Source organism: Chrysemys picta, chromosome 2, assembly GCF_011386835.1.
Source record: "Chrysemys picta bellii isolate R12L10 chromosome 2, ASM1138683v2, whole genome shotgun sequence".
NCBI lineage: Eukaryota > Metazoa > Chordata > Testudines > Emydidae > Chrysemys > Chrysemys picta.
The window spans coordinates 67,027,430-67,037,587 of record NC_088792.1 but is presented as its reverse complement, the minus strand read 5'-3'; the positions used below and the strand labels follow the sequence as shown (position 1 = coordinate 67,037,587).

The 10,158-nt window shown below is 38.3% G+C and overlaps 1 pseudogene; it reads right to left on the bottom strand.

Annotated features, from left to right (window-relative positions):
* Positions 1-7,205: 7,205 nt before the first annotated feature.
* LOC112060323 (U6 spliceosomal RNA) lies at positions 7,206-7,319 on the bottom strand (annotated as a pseudogene).
* Positions 7,320-10,158: the final 2,839 nt, after the last annotated feature.

Sequence of the window (10,158 nt, the reverse complement as noted above, 5' to 3'; positions counted from 1 at the left end):
GTCCATAGTGGCCAGGATGGTGTTTTCTGGAAGATCACCATGGATTGTAGTTTCCTCAGGAAGTCAGTGGTGTCTCGAAGATAACTGGGAGTGCTGGTAGCATAGGGCCTGAGGAGAGAGTCCACATAGCCAGTCCTGCCGTTAAGGTGCCAATGCCTGAGATGATGGGGCGTCCAGGATTTCCAGGTTTATGGATCGGGGTAGCAAATAGAATACCCCTGGTCGGGGTTCTAGGCATGTATCTGTACGGATCTGTTCCTGTGCTCTTTCAGGGAGTTTCTTGAGCTGATGGTGTAGTTTCTTTTGGTAATCCTCAGTGGGATCAGAGGATAATGGCCTGTAGAATGTGGTGTTAGAGAGCTGCATAGCGGCCTCTTGTTCATATTCCAAACTATTCATGATGACAACAGCACCTCCTTTGTCAGCCTTTTTGATTATGATGTCAGAGTTGTTTCTGAGGCTGTAGATGGCGTTGTGTTCAGCACGGCTGAGGTTATGGGGCAAGTGATGCTGCTTTTCCACATTCCACATTCCAAAATTTTTCCACATTTTCCACATGATGTCACACTGTTAATTAACACCCCCCCAAAAAAAAGAACTCCTCCATCCTGCTTTAAGAATCATAAAGCATCATTATTTTAAAATGTAGTTCAAAAGTTTAAAAAATATCTTTTTCTCAGTGTTACTAGTATAACAGCAGGGTTAGGAGTCAGAGGCAAGTCACTACATCGCAATTATTGCAGGACCTAGAGAGATGGTAGAGCACCACCTGGAGTTTGTGAAGCCTACCAAAGAATTTTTAAAGGTTGTTTTCAACATGCCCAAGTTTACAAGACCCATGTGTTTCATAGTTTGCCTGCTTTGCCAAGAGTGCTGGAACTAGAGGTGCTGGGGTACAGCAGCATCCCCTGGCTTGAAGTAGTAATAACAACCAAATACATGGTTTCTGCTTTCGGTACAGCCACTATAAAAATTGTTCAAGCATCCCTGTGCTTTTCTTCTTTTTTTTAATTCATATGTCTTTTCTATAACAAAAATATTAGGTGAAAAAACTATTCCTGTTTTTTTCGCACATGCCTTTCTTTTTAAAATAACACGGATTTTTTCCCCACATGGGTTTAATTAAAAGTGAACACAAAAACCATGTGAAGTTTGGCATTAATCAGATTAAATGTATAAGGCTTCACACAGAAGAAGTCTTTACCTAAAAACCAGTGCTTCATGGATCATCCAAACTGATGCAGATTGTTCAAGCCTGTAAGTGGGATGAGCCTACCCATTTAGAGGTAAGAGTCTGTGGGGGCAGTCCCGCCTAGCAGATATGGGGTAAGGGAATCCAGGCCCTCCCACTCTATTGGCTCCCAATCCTCACGAGCACCATAAAGCAGGCATCTGCTTCCTGCGGTCTGGCTAATACTCTCCCCTGGGTCTCTTTGTACCGCTCTACCCCACCCCTTCGGGTGCATTGTGGCTTGTGGTTGTCCCTGGCAATCTGGTCCACAGGTCTCAGCAGGCTTGGGAGTTCTGGCTCCAGGCAGCAGACCTCACCCTGAGAATGCCCTCCTGGTGTAGTCCCGCACAGGTCTGCCTCTCTTCACACTCCACCGCCACCCTGCTGTGTTGAAGAGACTCTCTTTAAGTCCTCCTCCCAGCACGCCCTCCAGCCTTACAGGAACGGGCTTCCTGGACCCAGAGTTGTTCCTACACCCTTATGGTATCCACCTCATCACAAAGCCTAACAACCAATACATGGAAGAGAAAAATGTCCAAGGGGAAAATTCTCAGCTGGTGTAAAGTGTCATAGCTCTGTTGAATTTGATGGTGTTAAGACAATTTTCACCAGTGAGGGTCTTCTCCTAAATGCACATACACAGTCACCTTGCACAACCTATTTACACTCATCCTTTTTTAATTCAAAATATTAAAACTAGGGCTCTAATGTCAAAAGGAACGTGCAGATTTAAAAAAAAAAAGTGTTTGACAGTCAGGTCCTGTTGGTTCCTCACAGTTGCTTCCTCAACCCTATGAGGAAGCATCAGGATATAGCTGTTGAGCACTGTGGGTTTTTATCTGTCTTTTTCTCTTTCTGGCATTGTCATTTTCTATGTTGGGGGCCCTAAAGGGTTATTTTTAACTTTTAAGTTTGTGAGGCAACTGTTTGTGTGTATTTGGAACTTTTCTTTTCAAAGCAAAAAATATGAACTTAGAATCTGTTAAACTACAGCTAAGTATGTATAATATATAATATAATATATATAAGTATATTTCCAGTGTACAACAGGTGTATGTAACATAAGCATGTGAAAAACAAACTGAGTGAGACATGCTGATGTTTTTGGCTCCATTTCTTATGTATCATCTCAAGGTCTAGTTGCACATATGTTATGTATGTAATAAATTTCTAATAGTAGTCATAGAGATATTCAAGCATCTGTATGCCTAAAAACATAAAAGGGAAATATTAAAAAATGAAGGAGGTAAACCAGATATGCTCACCATGACTATAAACTAGTGATCATTTTAGCAAGTATATAAAAATGTGAAACCTTTTTGTTTTTTAAGCTTCTCAAGTCTTTTTTTCCAGCACAGAAGTTAGGTGTGCATATTTTATGCTGGAGGATGGAATTGTGTGGAGAATAAACTGATGACTGAGCACTGATATGAAGTAAGCACAGAACAAAGAGCCAGAAATTCTGAGGAGCACCATAAGGACAACCATCATGTTTGACCCCTGGGCACAGTGGAGCATGTGTGAAAAGATCCTTGCAGGATCTCTCCCTTCAGTACTCATGAGGGGGTGGGGAGAGGGGGCTGACTTCAGTCTAGTTGTTTATATATAGGAGATTATAAATAACACAAGGGAAAAGGTAATTTAAAGCAACAGGCTTGGTATCGATGGATCTACAGCAACACTTATGATCAGCTGTTCCCATTTTATATTGAGGTTTTTTTTTAAATTACAACTAGACAGATTTAAAATATTAAATGACTATTAATGTTTCTGCAGGGTAGCTGTAACCATGTCAGTCCCAGGACTCTCTAGTAATGTTTTCCTTTTTTCTGAAAGAATGAAGTCCACTTCTCTGCCCATGTTTCCTTAGATCCATAGGACCTCTGTGGCTGGAAATTGGTAATTTGTGATTGGATAGTGAGTAAGTATTCTTGGTTGAAGTAGGGGGGATTTGCAAGGTGCAGAAGTAAATAGAGTGAAGATGCAAGGGTTTTTTGGATATTTTTACTCACAAGTGTGTTGGAGCTTTCTAACAGGAAAAGTATATTCTGCTACCTCTTCATACCACATAAACTATCACCAGCGTTTTACCACCTTTCTGTTTCTATAGATCATGAGTTAAGCCAGTGTAGATGCATTAATTGATCCTTATAGCCAGTGTAGATTTATTTTTACCTACTCATGTTTCACATACGATGATCGAATCATGGAAGGAGATGTTCTGAATAGTGAATTATTTGGATTTTGTCTCCAAAGACTACATCAGGGATGCACGGGCTAAGAGAGGTGTGTGTGGTGTTTTGGTTTTGTTGTTGTTTTTAATAAATCTGGCCATGGGACAGGTGCCTTTTTGAGTCTTCAAGAGTGTAGTGCTTGTTGAGTGCAAAGTGGGAAATCCTTAAGCTTACAGATTGGATGCTGCAAGGTGCTGTGTACCCTCAAGTACCACTGACTTCAGTGGGAGGTGTGAGTAGCTCAGTACCTCAAAGGTTCCAGCCCTTGTTTAGGTATATATGGTCATGAAGATGAGGAACAGGATAAATCTTGCAGAAGGCTATAAATTAGTTATAATTATTTGAATTAACAATATGATAAATGTTAAAGGTACCAGCGCACATTTGAGTATTATGAGCAGGCATACATTAAATTGTAGTACCTTTTTCCTATGACATGGCGTGGCATATTTTGTTTAGGGAGGTAAAAAACAATGACAGTTTTTGTCAATGGTATTAACTCTTTATTTTGTTTCATCTGTTCTCTCCCATTTCACTCAGATCTCTGCTTAGCGTGCTCCTTCATACTGAATTATATTTTGCCTTTTAATTTTTTTTCTTAATATTAGATCATAGGCATGAGAGTTTTAGTTCAAACATTACAGCTTTCTGTTCATTCTGTACTTTGTATATGCCATCTTCTTGGTGGTTCAATGACTCAGCTTCAGTTATGTGCAGGATCTTTCACCTCTAAATTATATAAATTCTATTTCTAGCGCTGCAGCATATTCATTATTCTATACTGGTGAGTCCGAGAGACCCTTGTATGGCACAAAAAGAGAAGCCACTGTTAAAGAAACTAAAGGCTGATTTTTGTAATGTCAACATTCTGCTCAACACAGAGGAAGATCTAATCACAGATTTATAGACCTTAGGCCTATGTTGGAGAGCTATGTCAATTTTCACCAGTTGAATATATGACTTTCTGTTACTATCTTTCAGTACTGTGGTGCCAGTATTCAGTTCTCTGGATCAGTCTGATGACAAGTGGCATGCTCTCTGTATCTCCAATTTAAGCTGTCACAAAATATACATGTTTACTTGACAAGCCCCAGTTGGTGGTGATTGCAACTGATTTGAGATGTTCTCTGACACTCTCTTTGCCTTGTAGATTCTCACCACATCCTAAGGATCATTTGCTCTGTTTATTAAGCTGAGTTTGTCTTTTGTTTGGGAACTGAACTTATATTGAACACTGGCTTGTGAATTTCTCAACATTTCATCCTCCAGGAATATTACAGCCAATGTGCACAAAGATTATAGGGATTGTCAAGCCCTGTGACTTCCTTTTTCTTATGGACTGTAAACCACCTCTAGTGCCTTATGTTGTCATCTGATTTCTTCCACATCTCCCTCTTTCTCCTAGTCTATTTCAGAATTTTTGTTAAAGAGAGGATTCCCTGTGTAACTGTTAGTATTCCTAGTTAATACAGGATTTCCTATGTAACTAGGAGATTCTCTGATTATATATACTATTCACTTGCTAAACAGAGTGGTATTTCTACTGGAATCTATGGCTCAATGCAGAATTCTCCATGTAATTGATATTTTTGGCTCAATGCAGAATTTTCTGTCTAACTGGGAATTTCTCAGGCTAAACAGAGGAGAGACTGTGCTGGAATTGCAGGCTTTAAAATACAGAGTTCTCTATGTAACTGGTAGATATAGAGACTAGGTCTGATTTTTTCAGTTACTACATTTCTGCACTTGGGCCAGGAAGGAGCTGGTGGAAAAGGGAAAATCTAAGATTGCACTAAGCCATCTTTGTGCTTCCTGTGTTCTGGGTCCTTGCAGAGGCCAGTCCAATCCACTGGTGTAAGTTAGATCAACCTTAGGAGTGCTCTAACGTGTGCTCTGATTCCCATAACTGTCTATAGATCTTGGGAATCAGAGAATAGATCATCTATGGCCCTGATAATCCCACCTGTTAATGGTCCAGAGCTGAATTTTGCTAATCATGGGGCTCAAGCAGATGTAAATATGAGGCAGAAATTGCAAATGTCAAGGGAGAAAGAGGAAACATTTCTTCAGCAGGTTGATTTTTTAAAAACAATAGTGCTTGTCTGAAGCTGCTCAGTAGGGTTTGCAATGTTAGAATATGTCCTGGGGAGATGGATTAATGGGCAAAGCACAAGTGAAGTAGTCAAAGATGCATAATAGACATTTGTCACATGAATACCACTTCCATATATGGTCTTTGTGTGCACACTATCTCTTGCTTCCCCTGGATTATATTTTTTAACTCTTCCCTGAACAGTTTGAAGCAATGTGCAGGAAAAGGGGGAAAACCACTCTAAATAGGAAATGTATACTTAGCAACTAAGAATAATCTCCTGATGATTCATACAGATTCTAGAACTTGATAAAAGTTCATTGTCGTCTAAGAAAAGGGCAACATTTGTTTAGATTTGGCTGGCTTTGTTGGCTAAAGAAAAAAATAGTCTGAAGTAGAGCAAGTAAAGAATTTGAATTACAAATACCATACGATGGATAGCATCAGCAGGCCTTTCTCAGTCTACTTAAGATAGGGGAAAATGCTTTTCTACTTTAGGATTTTTCTTATGAAAAAAATCAGTTATAGATGTCTTATGTCTGACTAAATTTGGGGTAAATTTGCACTAAACGTGTTTTATCCTCTGTTAGGTCAGTTATGTCAGGACATGCCATACGGTCCCCTTTGGATGAGATGAGAAAAAAAAATCCATTAGAACGAGCAGAAATTTCAGATTGCTATGTACTAGATTTTTGTGTTAAAATGCTACCAGGCTATTAAACTGAAAGAAAAATATACTATGAACTTATACATAATTATAAAAAGCAAATTTACCTTTTATTGTAGGTAACTGCAAACATTTTTTTATCACTAGTTCATTTCAGTGAATACTGTTAAAAACTTAACAGTTGTTTTAGATAATTCCGTAGATAACCAAATTAATTTTGCTTAATTTTTAAAGTATTCCAAATATTGCTTGCAATAAGGATAGAGTAGGACAGTTGATATTTATAAGTTGGCAAGTTTTTGACACCATTGAAAAAGCTTATATTTCATTTCAATTTTATAACAATAATGTAATGTAATGTTCAGCTCCAAATTTACTCTAAACTAATCAAAACCAAGTAGCCAGACTTATTTGTTCTGGACCACAGGTAACTGGATATAGTCATTTCCCCCCAAATCAATGCACTGCAGGGTTTGATCTCCTGTTTATCTGAAATGTAATTTTTCTGAAGATGCACAGTCTCTCAAAAACTTCAGCTAAATAGTTTTGATCTATTGTTTTGAGGCATCTGGAACTGTTGGGGGATACAGTGCTTGTCCAACTTAGTATTTTGTTCTTCCATTGCACCCTGAAGCTATGCTATACAGTGCCAAGAGAAAACTAATTCAGCAGTATAAATTAAAATAGGATTCCCATGACACAAACTGCATAAATATGTTTTATTTATATAATGACTTTGCAGCGGTAACATGTCTCTGCTGCTGCCTTTTGACTCATGAGAGGCCTCATATACAGCCAACATTCAATGGCAGACAGCAAAGACGAAACAGCATTTTTTTTAATTATTTTTTTTTCTGTTTCGATGGCGGTATTGCCTAACATTCCTTTTTATTATTGCAATTACTCTCTTCTTTTTTCTTAGACAAAAGAACCCAAAACCATTTCCAAGTATAACTGCAATATTATAACATCCAGTACTGTAATAATATTTTGTCTTTAAACTGCTTCACAAATTTATGTCATCCTTGTGCAAGGGTCATGATAATCTTCTCTGTGTTGTTCCAGTTTTAGCATATGTGCTTCTGAAGTAAGCATTTATATTCCAGTTTATAGAAAGTTATAAATGATCATACTAGGATTTCCTTGCTATTTGAGAGTAGACTGTCAGGAGCAAAGGGTTTGTCACCCTCTAAGCATCCGGGGAGCAACTGCAGAGTGCTTCAAACACAGGCCTTTTGACTTCCAAAGAGCATTAGGATATTATCAGACTTCAGCAACCCAGAACAACGAGACAATGGTGGAAGTCTAGCCTCAGACAAGTCACTACATTTAAGTTACTACTGTCAACTACTACACTGCAACTACAATACTACTAGTAAATGATTATAACCTTCAGTACAGCAGTCGAAGGCCTTCTCCTAGCACCCAAGAAGTCTAAGCAGCTAGGGGACTTACCAAACCTAAATGAGATAAAAAGCAATCCATTGAAGAAGACATTTATTTTTTCCTAAATAAAGAATTTTAAACTTTATAAAAATAGACTTAAAATGACTGTTTAGTGGTGAGACATGAAGATGTGAAGCTAATGAAGGGACACTATAGATTCAGTGTGCCTGTTCATTAGAAGATAACTACATGAGATGGAAATCTATTCAGTCAAATATGTCTCAGTCCTGAAATGGGATCCACATGGCAGAGCCGTAAGCCTGTACAGAGCCCTGCTGTAGGCTACACGCCAGTTTGCCTATGCAGAATCAATTGCAGAATTGAGGTTTTAGGTCTTATCCCTTTCAAACTTTGAAATGGGTTCACATGTCTTGCCAGTCCTGTCTGTGCTCCCCTCTCCTATGATTTTCTCCCTTGATCTTTCCTTTTTTTTCACCTTGTGCTTTCTTTTTGTGCTTTCTCTCCCCAACCTACCAAAAGAGCTTCTGAAATATTTCACCAAACTATTTTTGCTTGCACTGAAATTAAATTCATCTGCACAATGAACCAAACCTCATTAATTTGGGTGATACAGATGAAATAACAAAAACAGGTGAAAGGAAAGGAGGTAAAATTTTCAAAATACTTTGCAAAACAAATGTAATCCCTTTCACCTCTACTAAATGTACATTTCAAGATTTGGACTGCATCACAACCACGTCACCATGACCCTGCATCATGGTCTCATGATTAGAGAAGATACTGGGAACACTAGTCCAAAATCATCTTCTAACTCACTATTTGCAAGCTACTTCATCTCTGGGTATCTTATTTACATACAGAACTATAAAATTGGATTAATACTTATCCACCTTTGTAGAGCACTTTGGCCCAGATCCTCAAAGGTATTCCTGTGCCTAACTCCAGTGGTAGTTAGGCAGCTGAATACATGTGAGGATATGGGCCTTTGGGTTTTTTAGATAAAAGTGTTAAACAAATATATACTCACCTTTAGTCTTGTATAAGAGGGATCAGATGAAGTGCATAACAGATATAGTCAAGCTGGCTTAGTGTAAACATTAATTTGTTATATTTTTTATATTAGCTAAGATTTTCCAGTAAGCAATCTCACATCCCCTGGAAATAAAGCCACTGAAACGGAGGCTCTCTCAAAAATTCTTTATTGCTGAAAAGTGAAATCTGTTCCAATCTGCACATATTCCTTCACATATTTGTACATATAAACTATGAAATGAAATAGAAGCCAAATTATTTACTGTATTAGATAAAAATTGAGAAAACATTTAATTTGGAAATCGTTAATATTCTGCTTCGGAGACAGAATGCAACTGTATGTGTTGCAAGTTTTTTAATCAACTGATGTGAAACTAGTATAATCATACTGAATTAGTGCAAAATGGTGTGAAGCATGGAAAATGTTTTCCATGAAGCAAGTTACTATGAAAAATGAAATGACTGTTTATGCACATACTTAAAAAAGTTTCTGAATGAATTTAGTGCAAGGTACCCATAAAATTTGGGAAGAATAGCACTGACTTCAGCCAGATGTACCCTGGAGGACCTGATCCAATTCCCATTGAGTCAATGGAAAGGCTTCCACTGACATAGGATTCAGCTCGGTCTGAGCTGGATTCGGCAAGCCTTCTACACAGCTTTGCCAACACACCTCATTACTGATTTGCAGCAACCCTGTTATTGCAGGCTGGAACCAGCAGAAATTGCCATCATTGCTAAATTATGCAGTGGTTTTGTGAGGTGCACTGCAAAAATTTATTTTCAGTATTTGTTATTATCTGTAACCTTAGAAACGATTTGAACTATGTCTCCACTAAACTGTGCCACCAAGCCTTCTCCAACATGCACAGTAGAAATATGACTAAGGAAAGAAATATTTAAACAATATCACAACTTTAAATTATTCTGTAACTTGTTCCATTCAGGCAGGCTGCCTGAACAGAAAAAGTTGCAAGATTGGGGTTAAAGCCCTGATCGTGCAAATACTTTACTTTACTACTATGAGTAGCCCCATTGTTTTCAAGTAGAGCATGGGTGGATCAGAGCCTAATTTAACACATAGCCCTACCTGCCACACCAGATGTTATGCTGATCATTTGCTAGTTAGGTATGGGTTTTATTTATTGTGTAACAATGTAGAAGTATGTTACTTCTACATCTTCATGTATAGCACTATCTACTAGCAACCCTGTACTGTCATGTCCATTTGGAGTTTATCTTACTCCAAATTCAGACAATTGTTCCTTCCTGACTTTCTAAAACTCTGCATGTACTTGCTCCATCCCACCATCTGCTACCTCCACGAGTTGCTTCTATCACTCTCCCCCTTTGTCTCTTTAATTTAGGATTCACACAACTCTCTTCAAGCTTTCCTTTCCCTTTAGTAATGTATCCTTCCATTCTCCAGGTCACTGTAATTATTTCTAAAAAATACTTCTTTACCTCATTACCACTTCTAAATTTCAGGTCCTTT